This window comes from Bombina bombina, chromosome 1 (genome assembly GCF_027579735.1).
Source record: "Bombina bombina isolate aBomBom1 chromosome 1, aBomBom1.pri, whole genome shotgun sequence".
Taxonomy (NCBI): domain Eukaryota; kingdom Metazoa; phylum Chordata; class Amphibia; order Anura; family Bombinatoridae; genus Bombina; species Bombina bombina.
This window is the reverse complement of record NC_069499.1, coordinates 344,817,766-344,833,132: the sequence shown is the minus strand read 5'-3', so window position 1 is coordinate 344,833,132 and position 15,367 is coordinate 344,817,766.

Below are 15,367 nucleotides of genomic sequence, written 5' to 3'. Positions count from 1 at the left end.
AGCGATTCACACCAGACATCCCAAGAATATTGATGAACTGAAACAGTTTTGTAAAGAGGAATGGTCAAGAATTACTCCTGACTGCTGTGCATGTCTGATCTGCAAATACAGGAAACGTTTGGTTGAAGTTATTGTTGCCAAAGGAGGTTCAACCAGTTATTAAAACCAAGGGTTCATATACTTTTTCCACCTGCACTGTGAATGTTTACATGGTGTGTTTAATAAAAACATGGCAACATTTCATTCTTTGTGTGTTATTAGTTTAAGCAGACTGTGATTGTCTATTGTTGTGACTTAGATGATGATCAGATCACATTTTATGACCAATTTGTGCAGAAATCCATATCATTCCAAAGGGTTCACATACTTTTTCTTGCAACTGTATATGACACACATAAACTAACGCCCTCTAGGGGTCAAAATGCATTCAGATTAGAGGCGGCCTTCAAGGTCTAAGAAATTAGCATATGAGCCTACCTAGATTTAGCTTTCAACTAAGAATACCAAAAGAACAAAGCAAAATTGGTGATAAAAGTAAATTGGAAAGTTATTTAAAATTACATTCCCTATATGAATCCTGAAAGTTTACTTTGGACTTGACTGTCCCTTTAACTAGAGCACATGTGAAATAATCAGCTGATGAGTGAGAAATTGTTAGTAAAGATATAATGAATATCAGGCCTGTTAAGGGTCCTGAGGACTGGAGTTGAAAAACACTGATTTAAACTATATATGTAAGAAATCTAAAAAAAAGTTGGATTTTCTACATTTGCATTTGTCGATGTTCATATGATAGACTGACCAAAGTAGGCAAAACACTGTTGTCAGACAAAGTAAAGAGAGCTTCACGAAATGCATAAGGGCGGAGCTATGCAGAGAGTGACGTCACATTCGGTTTTGTGGTCCAGGAGCACAGTGACCGACGCCAAAGCTGTTTGTTTGTTTTCTCCTAAAACGGAACTGCCTGAATCTTTCTCTATGAGAGACTAAAATACACCGGACTCTTCAATATGGATAAGTATACACATCTGTAGAGTATTCTTAAACAACAGTGTTTTGCCTACTTTCATCAGTCTATCATATGAACATATGAGTGTTGTAGAGGCTGAACTGGCTATTATCAGACATACTACTGCTGTGTCATTTCTTTTTTGGAGCTGAATCACTCTGGAGTTTCAATTATTCTGTCAAACTGAGAACTTAAGTGATTTTTAAACCATATTTGTTTTTTAACGATTTAATAAATTGTTTTTTAACTATACAAACTACTATAAGTATAGTTTCCTTAGGCCTAGATTTAGAGTTGGGCGGTAGCCGTCAAAACCAGCGTTAGAGGCTCCTAACGCTGGTTTTTACCACCCTCTGGTATTTGGAGCCAGTCATTAAAGGGTCTAACGCTCACTTTCCAGCTGCGACTTTTCCATACCGCAGATCCCCTTACGTCAATTGCGTATCCTATTTTTTCAATGGGATCTTTCTAACGCTGGTATTTAGAGTCGTGGCTGAAGTGAGCGTTAGAAATCTAACGACAAAACTCCAGCCACAGAAAAAAGTCAGTAGTTAAGAGCTTTCTGGGCTAACGCCGGTTTATAAAGCTCTTAACTACTGTGCTGTAAAGTACACTAACACCCATAAACTACTTATGTACCCCTAAACCGAGGTCCCCCCACATCGCCGCCACTATATTTAAATTTTTTAACCCCTAATCTGCCGCTCCGTACACCGCCGCCAACTACGTTATCCCTATGTACCCCTAATCTGCTGCCCCTAACACCGCCGACCCCTATATTATATTTATTAACCCCTAATCTGCCCCCCACAACGTCGCGGCCAGCTACCTACAATAATTAACCCCTAATCTGCCGACCGGAGCTCACCGCTAGTATAATAAATGTATTAACCCCTAATCCGCCTCACTCCCACCTCAATAACCCTATAATAAATAGTATTAACCCCTAATCTGCCCTCCCTAACTTCGCCGACAGCTAACTTCAAGTATTAACCCCTAATCTGCAGATCGGAGCTCACCGCTACTCTAATAAATTGTTTAACCCCTTAAGCTAATTCTAACCCTAACACTAACACCCCCCTAAGTTAAATATAATTTTTATCTAACGAAATAATTGAGTGTAATGGCGCGGTCGGGCCGGGCTGTTACTAGACAGCTGGCCAGATGCGCTCTGAGGGAAAACCAGACCCGTTCAGTAGAGCACAGAGGGCGGGTCTGGAAAACCCTGTTTTTTTATAAAAGTTCACCGGATATATTAGGTTGTATAAAGCTAGCACTCATATAAAAAACATTTTTTTTAGGTTTACTGGCCTTTTAAGGGACAGTCAACACCAAAATTTTTGTTGTTTAAAAAGATAGATAGTCCCTTTATTACCCATTCCCCAGTTTTGCATAACCAACACAGTTATAATAATACACATTACCTCTGTGATTACCTTGTAACTAAGCCTCTGCAAACTGCCCCTTTTTTTCAGTTCTTTTGACAGACTTGCATTTTAGTCAGTCAGTGCTAACTCCTAGGTAACTTCACTTGTGTGAGCTCAATGTTATCTACAGTTGCAAGAAAAAGTATGTGAACCCTTTGGAATGATATGGATTTCTGCACAAATTGGTCATAAAATGTGATCTAATCATCATCTAAGTCACAACAATAGACAATCACAGTCTGCTTAAACTAATAACACACAAAGAATGAAATGTTGCCATGTTTTTTATTGAACACACCATGTAAACATTCACAGTGCAGGTGGAAAAAGTATGTGAACCCCTAGACTAATGACATCTCCAAGAGCTAATTGGAGTGAGATGTCAGCCAACTGGAGTCCAATCAATGAGATGAGATTGGAGGTGTTGGTTACAGTTGCCCTGCCCTATAAAAAACACACACCAGTTCTGGGTTTGCTTTTCACAAGAAGCATTGCCTGATGTGAATGAGCTCTCAGAAGACCTACGATTAAGAATTGTTGACTTGCATAAAGCTGGAAAGGGTTATAAAAGTATCTCCAAAAGCCTTGCTGTTCATCAGTCCACGGTAAGACAAATTGTCTATAAATGGAGAAAGTTCAGCACTGCTGCTACTCTCTCTAGAAGTGGCCGTCCTGTAAAGATGACTGCAAGAGCACAGCACAGACTGCTCAATGTGGTAAAGAAGAATCCTAGAGTGTCAGCTAAAGACTTACAAAAGTCACTGGCAAATGCTAACATCCCTGTTAGCGAATCTACAATACGTAAAACACTAAACAAGAATGGATTTCATGGGAGGATACCACAGAGGAAGCCACTGCTGTCCAAACAAAACATTGCTGCACGTTTACAGTTTGCACAAGAGCACCTGGATGTTCCACAGCAATACTGGCAAAATATTCTGTGGACAGATGAAACCAAAGTTGAGTTGTTTGGAAGAAACACACAACACTATGTGTGGCTAAAAAGAGGCACAGCACACCAACATCAAAACCTCATCCCAACTGTGAAGTATGGTGGTGGGGGCATCATGGTTTGGGGCTGCTTTGCTGCGTCAGGGCCTGGACGGATTGCTATCATCGAAGGAAAAATTAATTCCCAAGTTTATCAAGACATTTTGCAGGAGAACTTAAGGCCATCTGTCTACCAGCTGAAGCTCAACAGAAGATGCGTGTTGCAACAGGACAATGACCCAAAGCATAGAAGTAAATCAACAACAGAATGGATTAAACAGAAGAAAATATGCCTTCTGAAGTGGCCCTGTCAGAGTCCTGACCTCAACCCGATTGAGATGCTGTGGCATGACCTCAAGAAAGCGATTCACACCAGACATCCCAAGAATATTGATGAACTGAAACAGTTTTGTAAAGAGGAATGGTCAAGAATTACTCCTGACTGCTGTGCATGTCTGATCTGCAAATACAGGAAACGTTTGGTTGAAGTTATTGTTGCCAAAGGAGGTTCAACCAGTTATTAAAACCAAGGGTTCATATACTTTTTCCACCTGCACTGTGAATGTTTACATGGTGTGTTTAATAAAAACATGGCAACATTTCATTCTTTGTGTGTTATTAGTTTAAGCAGACTGTGATTGTCTATTGTTGTGACTTAGATGATGATCAGATCACATTTTATGACCAATTTGTGCAGAAATCCATATCATTCCAAAGGGTTCACATACTTTTTCTTGCAACTGTATATGACACACATAAACTAACGCCCTCTAGGGGTCAAAATGCATTCAGATTAGAGGCGGCCTTCAAGGTCTAAGAAATTAGCATATGAGCCTACCTAGATTTAGCTTTCAACTAAGAATACCAAAAGAACAAAGCAAAATTGGTGATAAAAGTAAATTGGAAAGTTATTTAAAATTACATTCCCTATATGAATCCTGAAAGTTTACTTTGGACTTGACTGTCCCTTTAACTAGAGCACATGTGAAATAATCAGCTGATGAGTGAGAAATTGTTAGTAAAGATATAATGAATATCAGGCCTGTTAAGGGTCCTGAGGACTGGAGTTGAAAAACACTGATTTAAACTATATATGTAAGAAATCTAAAAAAAAGTTGGATTTTCTACATTTGCATTTGTCGATGTTCATATGATAGACTGACCAAAGTAGGCAAAACACTGTTGTCAGACAAAGTAAAGAGAGCTTCACGAAATGCATAAGGGCGGAGCTATGCAGAGAGTGACGTCACATTCGGTTTTGTGGTCCAGGAGCACAGTGACCGACGCCAAAGCTGTTTGTTTGTTTTCTCCTAAAACGGAACTGCCTGAATCTTTCTCTATGAGAGACTAAAATACACCGGACTCTTCAATATGGATAAGTATACACATCTGTAGAGTATTCTTAAACAAGTGTTTTGCCTACTTTCATCAGTCTATCATATGAACATATGAGTGTTGTAGAGGCTGAACTGGCTATTATCAGACATACTACTGCTGTGTCATTTCTTTTTTGTAGCTGAATCACTCTGGAGTTTCAATTATTCTGTCAAACTGAGAACTTAAGTGATTTTTAAACCATATTTGTTTTTTAACGATTTAATAAATTGTTTTTTAACTATACAAACTACTATAAGTATAGTTTCCTTAGGCCTAGATTTAGAGTTGGGCGGTAGCCGTCAAAACCAGCGTTAGAGGCTCCTAACGCTGGTTTTTACCACCCTCTGGTATTTGGAGCCAGTCATTAAAGGGTCTAACGCTCACTTTCCAGCTGCGACTTTTCCATACCGCAGATCCCCTTACGTCAATTGCGTATCCTATTTTTTCAATGGGATCTTTCTAACGCTGGTATTTAGAGTCGTGGCTGAAGTGAGCGTTAGAAATCTAACGACAAAACTCCAGCCACAGAAAAAAGTCAGTAGTTAAGAGCTTTCTGGGCTAACGCCGGTTTATAAAGCTCTTAACTACTGTGCTGTAAAGTACACTAACACCCATAAACTACTTATGTACCCCTAAACCGAGGTCCCCCCACATCGCCGCCACTATATTTAAATTTTTTAACCCCTAATCTGCCGCTCCGTACACCGCCGCCAACTACGTTATCCCTATGTACCCCTAATCTGCTGCCCCTAACACCGCCGACCCCTATATTATATTTATTAACCCCTAATCTGCCCCCCACAACGTCGCGGCCAGCTACCTACAATAATTAACCCCTAATCTGCCGACCGGAGCTCACCGCTAGTATAATAAATGTATTAACCCCTAATCCGCCTCACTCCCACCTCAATAACCCTATAATAAATAGTATTAACCCCTAATCTGCCCTCCCTAACTTCGCCGACAGCTAACTTCAAGTATTAACCCCTAATCTGCAGATCGGAGCTCACCGCTACTCTAATAAATTGTTTAACCCCTTAAGCTAATTCTAACCCTAACACTAACACCCCCCTAAGCTAAATATAATTTTTATCTAACGAAATAATTGAGTGTAATGGCGCGGTCGGGCCGGGCTGTTACTAGACAGCTGGCCAGATGCGCTCTGAGGGAAAACCAGACCCGTTCAGTAGAGCACAGAGGGCGGGTCTGGAAAACCCTGTTTTTTTATAAAAGTTCACCGGATATATTAGGTTGTATAAAGCTAGCACTCATATAAAAAACATTTTTTTTAGGTTTACTGGCCTTTTAAGGGACAGTCAACACCAAAATTTTTGTTGTTTAAAAAGATAGATAGTCCCTTTATTACCCATTCCCCAGTTTTGCATAACCAACACAGTTATAATAATACACATTACCTCTGTGATTACCTTGTAACTAAGCCTCTGCAAACTGCCCCTTTTTTTCAGTTCTTTTGACAGACTTGCATTTTAGTCAGTCAGTGCTAACTCCTAGGTAACTTCACTTGTGTGAGCTCAATGTTATCTACAGTTGCAAGAAAAAGTATGTGAACCCTTTGGAATGATATGGATTTCTGCACAAATTGGTCATAAAATGTGATCTAATCATCATCTAAGTCACAACAATAGACAATCACAGTCTGCTTAAACTAATAACACACAAAGAATGAAATGTTGCCATGTTTTTATTGAACACACCATGTAAACATTCACAGTGCAGGTGGAAAAAGTATGTGAACCCCTAGACTAATGACATCTCCAAGAGCTAATTGGAGTGAGATGTCAGCCAACTGGAGTCCAATCAATGAGATGAGATTGGAGGTGTTGGTTACAGTTGCCCTGCCCTATAAAAAACACACACCAGTTCTGGGTTTGCTTTTCACAAGAAGCATTGCCTGATGTGAATGAGCTCTCAGAAGACCTACGATTAAGAATTGTTGACTTGCATAAAGCTGGAAAGGGTTATAAAAGTATCTCCAAAAGCCTTGCTGTTCATCAGTCCACGGTAAGACAAATTGTCTATAAATGGAGAAAGTTCAGCACTGCTGCTACTCTCTCTAGAAGTGGCCGTCCTGTAAAGATGACTGCAAGAGTACAGCACAGACTGCTCAATGTGGTAAAGAAGAATCCTAGAGTGTCAGCTAAAGACTTACAAAAGTCACTGGCAAATGCTAACATCCCTGTTAGCGAATCTACAATACGTAAAACACTAAACAAGAATGGATTTCATGGGAGGATACCACAGAGGAAGCCACTGCTGTCCAAACAAAACATTGCTGCACGTTTACAGTTTGCACAAGAGCACCTGGATGTTCCACAGCAATACTGGCAAAATATTCTGTGGACAGATGAAACCAAAGTTGAGTTGTTTGGAAGAAACACACAACACTATGTGTGGCTAAAAAGAGGCACAGCACACCAACATCAAAACCTCATCTCAACTGTGAAGTATGGTGGTGGGGGCATCATGGTTTGGGGCTGCTTTGCTGCGTCAGGGCCTGGACGGATTGCTATCATCGAAGGAAAAATTAATTCCCAAGTTTATCAAGACATTTTGCAGGAGAACTTAAGGCCATCTGTCTACCAGCTGAAGCTCAACAGAAGATGCGTGTTGCAACAGGACAATGACCCAAAGCATAGAAGTAAATCAACAACAGAATGGATTAAACAGAAGAAAATACGCCTTCTGAAGTGGCCCTGTCAGAGTCCTGACCTCAACCCGATTGAGATGCTGTGGCATGACCTCAAGAAAGCGATTCACACCAGACATCCCAAGAATATTGATGAACTGAAACAGTTTTGTAAAGAGGAATGGTCAAGAATTACTCCTGACTGCTGTGCATGTCTGATCTGCAAATACAGGAAACGTTTGGTTGAAGTTATTGTTGCCAAAGGAGGTTCAACCAGTTATTAAAACCAAGGGTTCACATACTTTTTCCACCTGCACTGTGAATGTTTACATGGTGTGTTTAATAAAAACATGGCAACATTTCATTCTTTGTGTGTTATTAGTTTAAGCAGACTGTGATTGTCTATTGTTGTGACTTAGATGATGATCAGATCACATTTTATGACCAATTTGTGCAGAAATCCATATCATTCCAAAGGGTTCACATACTTTTTCTTGCAACTGTATATGACACACATAAACTAACGCCCTCTAGGGGTCAAAATGCATTCAGATTAGAGGCGGCCTTCAAGGTCTAAGAAATTAGCATATGAGCCTACCTAGATTTAGCTTTCAACTAAGAATACCAAAAGAACAAAGCAAAATTGGTGATAAAAGTAAATTGGAAAGTTATTTAAAATTACATTCCCTATATGAATCCTGAAAGTTTACTTTGGACTTGACTGTCCCTTTAACTAGAGCACATGTGAAATAATCAGCTGATGAGTGAGAAATTGTTAGTAAAGATATAATGAATATCAGGCCTGTTAAGGGTCCTGAGGACTGGAGTTGAAAAACACTGATTTAAACTATATATGTAAGAAATCTAAAAAAAAGTTGGATTTTCTACATTTGCATTTGTCGATGTTCATATGATAGACTGACCAAAGTAGGCAAAACACTGTTGTCAGACAAAGTAAAGAGAGCTTCACGAAATGCATAAGGGCGGAGCTATGCAGAGAGTGACGTCACATTCGGTTTTGTGGTCCAGGAGCACAGTGACCGACGCCAAAGCTGTTTGTTTGTTTTCTCCTAAAACGGAACTGCCTGAATCTTTCTCTATGAGAGACTAAAATACACCGGACTCTTCAATATGGATAAGTATACACATCTGTAGAGTATTCTTAAACAAGTGTTTTGCCTACTTTCATCAGTCTATCATATGAACATATGAGTGTTGTAGAGGCTGAACTGGCTATTATCAGACATACTACTGCTGTGTCATTTCTTTTTTGGAGCTGAATCACTCTGGAGTTTCAATTATTCTGTCAAACTGAGAACTTAAGTGATTTTTAAACCATATTTGTTTTTTAACGATTTAATAAATTGTTTTTTAACTATACAAACTACTATAAGTATAGTTTCCTTAGGCCTAGATTTAGAGTTGGGCGGTAGCCGTCAAAACCAGCGTTAGAGGCTCCTAACGCTGGTTTTTACCGCCCTCTGGTATTTGGAGCCAGTCATTAAAGGGTCTAACGCTCACTTTCCAGCCGCGACTTTTCCATACCGCAGATCCCCTTACGTCATTTGTGTATCCTATTTTTTCAATGGGATCTTTCTAACGCTGGTATTTAGAGTCGTGGCTGAAGTGAGCGTTAGAAATCTAACGACAAAACTCCAGCCGCAGAAAAAAATCAGTAGTTAAGAGCTTTCTGGGCTAACGCCGGTTTATAAAGCTCTTAACTACTGTGCTCTAAAGTACACTAACACCCATAAACTACTTATGTACCCCTAAACCGAGGTCCCCCCACATCGCCGCCACTATATTTAAATTTTTTAACCCCTAATCTGCCGCTCCGTACACCGCCGCCAGCTACGTTATCCCTATGTACCCCTAATCTGCTGCCCCTAACACCGCCGACCCCTATATTATATTTATTAACCCCTAATCTGCCCCCCACAACGTCGTGGCCAGCTACCTACAATAATTAACCCCTAATCTGCCGACCGGAGCTCACCGCTAGTATAATAAATGTATTAACCCCTAATCCGCCTCACTCCCGCCTCAATAACCCTATAATAAATAGTATTAACCCCTAATCTGCCCTCCCTAACATCGCCGACAGCTAACTTCAAGTATTACCCCCTAATCTGCCGATCGGAGCTCACCGCTACTCTAATAAATTGTTTAACCCCTTAAGCTAATTCTAACCCTAACACTAACACCCCCCTAAGTTAAATATAATTTTTATCTAACAAAATAAATTAAGTCTTATTAAATAAATTATTCCTATTTAAATCTAAATACTTACCTGTAAAATAAACCCTAATATAGCTACAATATAAATTATAATTATATCTTAGCTTTTTTAGGATTAATATTTATTTTACAGGCAACTTTATAATTATTTTAACCAGGTACAATAGCTATTAAATAGTTAATAACTATTTAATAGCTACCTAGTTAAAATAATTACAAAATTACCTGTAAAATAAATCCTAACCTAAGTTACAATTAAACCTAACACTACACTATCAATAAATTAATTAAATAAACTACCTACAATTATCTACAATTAAACCTAACACTACACTATCAATAAATAAATTAAATACAATTCCTACAAATAAATACAATGAAATAAACTAACTAAAGTACAAAAAATAAAAAAGAACTAAGTTACAAAAAATAAAAAAATATTTACAAACATTAGAAAAAAATTACAATTTTAAACTAATTACACCTACTCTAAGCCCCGTAATAAAATAACAAAGACCCCCAAAATAAAAAAAATGCCCTACCCTATTCTAAATTACAAAAGTTCAAAGCTCTTTTACCTTACCAGCCCTTAAAAGGGCCCTTTGCGGGGCATGCCCTAAAGAATTCAGCTCTTTTGCCTGTAAAAAAAGCATACAATACCCCCCCCAATATTACAACCCACCACCCACATACCCCTAATCTAACCCAAACCCCCCTTAAATAAACCTAACACTAAGCCCCTGAAGATCTTCCTACCTTGTCTTCACCATGCCAGGTATCACCGATGGTTCCAGGCTCCGAAATTTTCATCCAAGCCCATCAGCCAATCAGATTGAGCTCGCATTCTATTGGCTGTTCCGATCAGCCAATAGAATGCGAGCTCAATCTGATTGGCTGATCGGATCAGCCAATCGGATTGAACTTGATTCTGATTGGCTGATTCCATCAGCCAATCAGAATTTTCCTACCTTAATTCCGATTGGCTGATAGAATCCTATCAGCCAATCGGAATTCGAGGGACGCCATCTTGGATGACGTCCCTTAAAGGAACCGTCATTCGTTGGGAAGTCGTCGGAAGAAGAAGATGGGTCCGCGGTGGAGGTCTTCAAGATGGAGCCGGTCGTCATTGGATGAAGATAGAAGATGCCGCTTGGAAGAAGATGGTTGCCGGTCCGGATCTACTCTTCTTCCCGGATAGGATGAAGACTTTGGAGCCTCTTCTGGACTTCTTCAGCCGTCGATTGATAGAAGACTTCAGCCGGATGATGGATGTCTAGTACCCGCTTGGGCTTGGATGAAGATTTCGGAGCCTGGAACGATCGGTGATACCTGGCATGGTGAAGACAGGTATTTTTTTATTTTTTGTACTTTAGTTAGTTTATTTAATTGTATTTATTTGTAGGAATTGTATTTCATTTATTTATTGATAGTGTAGTGTTAGGTTTAATTGTAGATAATTGTAGGTAGTTTATTTAATTAATTTATTGATAGTGTAGTGTTAGGTTTAATTGTAACTTAGGTTAGGATTTATTTTACAGGTAATTTTGTAATTATTTTAACTAGGTAGCTATTAAATAGTTATTAACTATTTAATAGCTATTGTACCTGGTTAAAATAAATACAAAGTTGCCTGTAAAATAAATATTAATCCTAAAATAGCTACAGTATAATTATAATTTATATTGTAGCTATATTAGGGTTTATTTTACAGGTAAGTATTTAGATTTAAATAGGAATAATTTATTTAATAAGAGTTAATTTATTTCGTTAGATAAAAATTATATTTAACTTAGGGGGGTGTTAGTGTTAGGGTTAGACTTAGCTTTAGGGGTTAATACATTTATTATAGTAGCGGTGAGCTCCGATCGGCAGATTAGGGGTTAATTATTGTAGGTAGCTGGCAGCGACGGTTTGGGGGGCAGATTAGGGGTTAATAAATATAATATAGGGGTCGGCGGCGTTAGGGGCAGCAGATTAGGGGTACATAACTATAATGTATGTTGCGGCGGTGTAGGGAGCGGCAGATTAGGGGTTAATAATAATATGCAGGTGTCAGCGATAGCGGGGGCGGCAGATTAGGGGTTAATAAGTGTAAGGTTAGGGGTGTTTAGACTCGGGGTACATGTTAGAGTGTTAGGTGCAGACGTAGGAAGTGTTTCCCCATAGAAAACAATGGGGCTGCGTTAAGAGCTGAACGCTGCTTTTTTGCAGGTGTTAGTTTTTTTTTCAGCTCAAACAGCCCCATTGTTTTCTATGGGGATATCGTGCACAAGCACATTTTTGAAGCTGGCCGCGTCCGTAAGCACCGCTGGTATCTAGAGTTGCAGTGGCGTTAAATTATGCTCTACGCTCCCTTTTTGGAGCCTAACGCACTGAAAACCCAGCTATTCTGTGAACTCTAAATACCAGCGGTATTTAAAAGGTGCGGGAGAAAAAAAGAACGCGTAGCTAACGCACCCCTTTGGCCGCCAAACTCTAAATCTAGCCGTTAGTTCTTAATTGGAGACTAAGTACTTCATCTTTAACACAGTGGGGATATTTATCCCAACAGAGCATATTATATACCTCATATTGATGAGGTTCCACCAGGTGAGCACTAATAATCTCTCATGTATTTAACTCAGTGGTTTTCATACTACACTATGATGCTGTTCTGTCGCCCTGTTTTTTATATCTGCTTTCTATCTACCTCTGGTTTAAGGCGATTATATCTTCTACTTGAGAGCGCTGCCTAAATACTTCACTTTTTACATATATACAGGTAGATATATATATATAAAACAGTTCTTGAGGGCTCTGCACTCACTTCAATTAAATTCAACTGCCCAGGGTGCATCAAATGGGTAATCCAAAATAACACAAGAAGGAGCACTCACCGGGTCTTTACAATATAAATATAAGATTTATTAAATCATGTAAGTGATGTTTCGGGTCTATCAACCCTGTCTTCAGACTATATATAATGAAAAAGTGTACATACCTCGCTTCATTTGTACCCTCCACCAGACACCCGCAAAACTGTAAACTCCCCCGCGTCCTGGCTACACCACTGCGGTGGTTACCGGAAGCGGCGTAATTAAAACTGTGTAAGAGACATCAGAAATAGTTATACAAATACAATATGCAATAATCAACTGCTCTAACATTCCAGCACACATCATCTTTGTCCACAGCGGCAAACAAATGGATCTAGATTTCTTTTATTTTTTTTAGCCAAAACAGCTTTATTACACTTTCTACATGAAGCCAGAAATGAACAAGTCCAAAACTCCAGACAGGCTTCTTCAGTAAGTTGCCATCAGGGACAACAATACGGAGGTTCAGCTAGACAAAGATTCAGACTTCAAGCTCAACACATGGATAGATTTCCAGATGACATCCTCCTGATATTTATGCATAGTCTGTTTCAGGAGCGCTCTGTTCAGCTTGCAGGCCTCAAATGTAGCAATGGAGGAGCGTTTACTTTGACCTCTGCCTCATCTTTCTCCTTTTGCGCTTCAGCCTACGCATACGCTTCTTCCTCCACTTGGCTTTCATCTTGAGAAGAAAGGCCTTCCTAAGATGGCACCAGTGACAAGAGCCATATGTATCTAGATTTCTAATACAAATTATACCAGAATGCGCTATAAAGATAGCTAAAAGTAAGGAGCTTTAACTGAAAACTAAAAAAGGCTAGAATGAATACAAAGGGCAAAGAACCGATAATTATTACTGACGAGTGCTCCTTCTTGTGCTATTATATATATATACAAACAAAAAGGTATTAGCGCACATCCATTTTCAAAAGCACAACATATTTTTTGAACTGCTGCAAAAGATTGCCTGCAAAACAATTCAAGAGTCAACTATTCTTTTTAAATAAAATTGGGATCTTAGTCACACAATATGGCCATATTCTGCTTAGCCAGTCACCAACTTACAAGGTGCCCCAATATAGACTGGCCCTAACACTACAGTCCTTTTGCCACAGTGGGCTGAATTATTCCTGCTTTTACTCTTCATAATAGAATGAGACTCCCTGGCTTAAAGGGACACTGTACCCAAATCAAATTTTTTCTTTTGTAATTCAGAAAGAACATGCAATTTTAAGCAACTTTCCAATTTACTCCTATTATCAATTTTTCTTCGTTCTCTTGCTATCATTATTTGTAAAAGAAGGCATCTAAGCTTTTTTTGGTTTCAGTACTCTGGACAGCACTTTTTTATTGGTGGATTAATTTATCCACCAATCAGCAAGGACAACCCAGGTTGTTCACCGGCATCTACACTTACATTCTTGCATTTCAAATAAAGATACCAAGAGAATGAAGAAAATTTGATAATAAGAGTAAATTAGAAAGTTGCTTAAAATTTCATGCTCAATCTGAATCACAAAAGAACATTTTTGGGTACAGTGTCCCTTTAATATTCACAACTCAATTACACTGTCATGAGCACACCTGAGCTTGGGTGGGGTGCTTTAACTAAGTGGAGATGGTCAGTCTCCCTGATTATGTTTTAATACAAATACAAAATTTGGTTTCGCACACCTTACATAAAGTTTATATACACATCTTTGGGAGTGCTGCCAATATGACCTAGTCAATACACAAACAAAAAGGTATTAGCGCACATCCATTTTCAAAAGCACAACATATTTTTTGAACTGCATAGTTTTAATTAAGGGCCAGATTATGAGTGGAGTTCTAACAGTTATGAGCGAGCGAAAAGGGGTTTATTGCAGGTGTTTGCATGTGGGGGTTTAACGTTGATGTTGCGCAGTTTTTTTAGCTCCATTGCGATTTACGCTAGAATGATTACTGTGTCCTCAGAGCTCTCGTTAACTGTTTCACAAAACAAAAAAGTGTCACAAAGCACATCAAAAATACATTACAAAGTACAGAGACACTCATAATAACACTATCTAGTAAAAATTATTCAACAAAAAATTTTCACAAAAATGTTATAAGGACTCAAAGTTATGAGGTCTCAAGTTTTTAAAGGCAGACCAAGGGCTTTAACATAGAGATACATACATATATGTGTTTAAAGATGTATATGTATTTATATATATATGTCTATCTATATTAGTGTACAGATGTATTTATGTATTTATATGTATATATGTAATTACAGACATATATACACATACAAACACTTACATATATATGTATGCATATTGCATATAAAGACATATATTTAAGTGCATTGGAGCCCTTTGTAGTCAAATAGATGAAAACATGAAAAATCGAATTTATGCTATATTCATTTTTAATAAGGTGTTATACTGTTTATTTAATGTATATTGCACATAGCAGAATATGTTCTAAGTATTTATAAATAGATATTCCTATATATATATCTATATCTATATCTATATATATATATATATATATATATATGTAATTATATATATGTATATATGTGTATTTACTGTATATATAATATATATATATATATATATATATATATATATATTACCAAAATACCATCAGATATATGTAGAAATATATATGTGAAGAACATTAGAACGTGAAATATTCATATTTTCATGTCGGGTTATCGCACTTGAGAATATGCAATCGGATTTGCACGGGAGTAGGGTGTTTTTTCCCACTTTTTTTGCTCCATTGACTCCTATGGGAGAATATGTTAATGAGTGCATGATATTCTAAGTACGGCTTTTTGCGTGCATCTGGT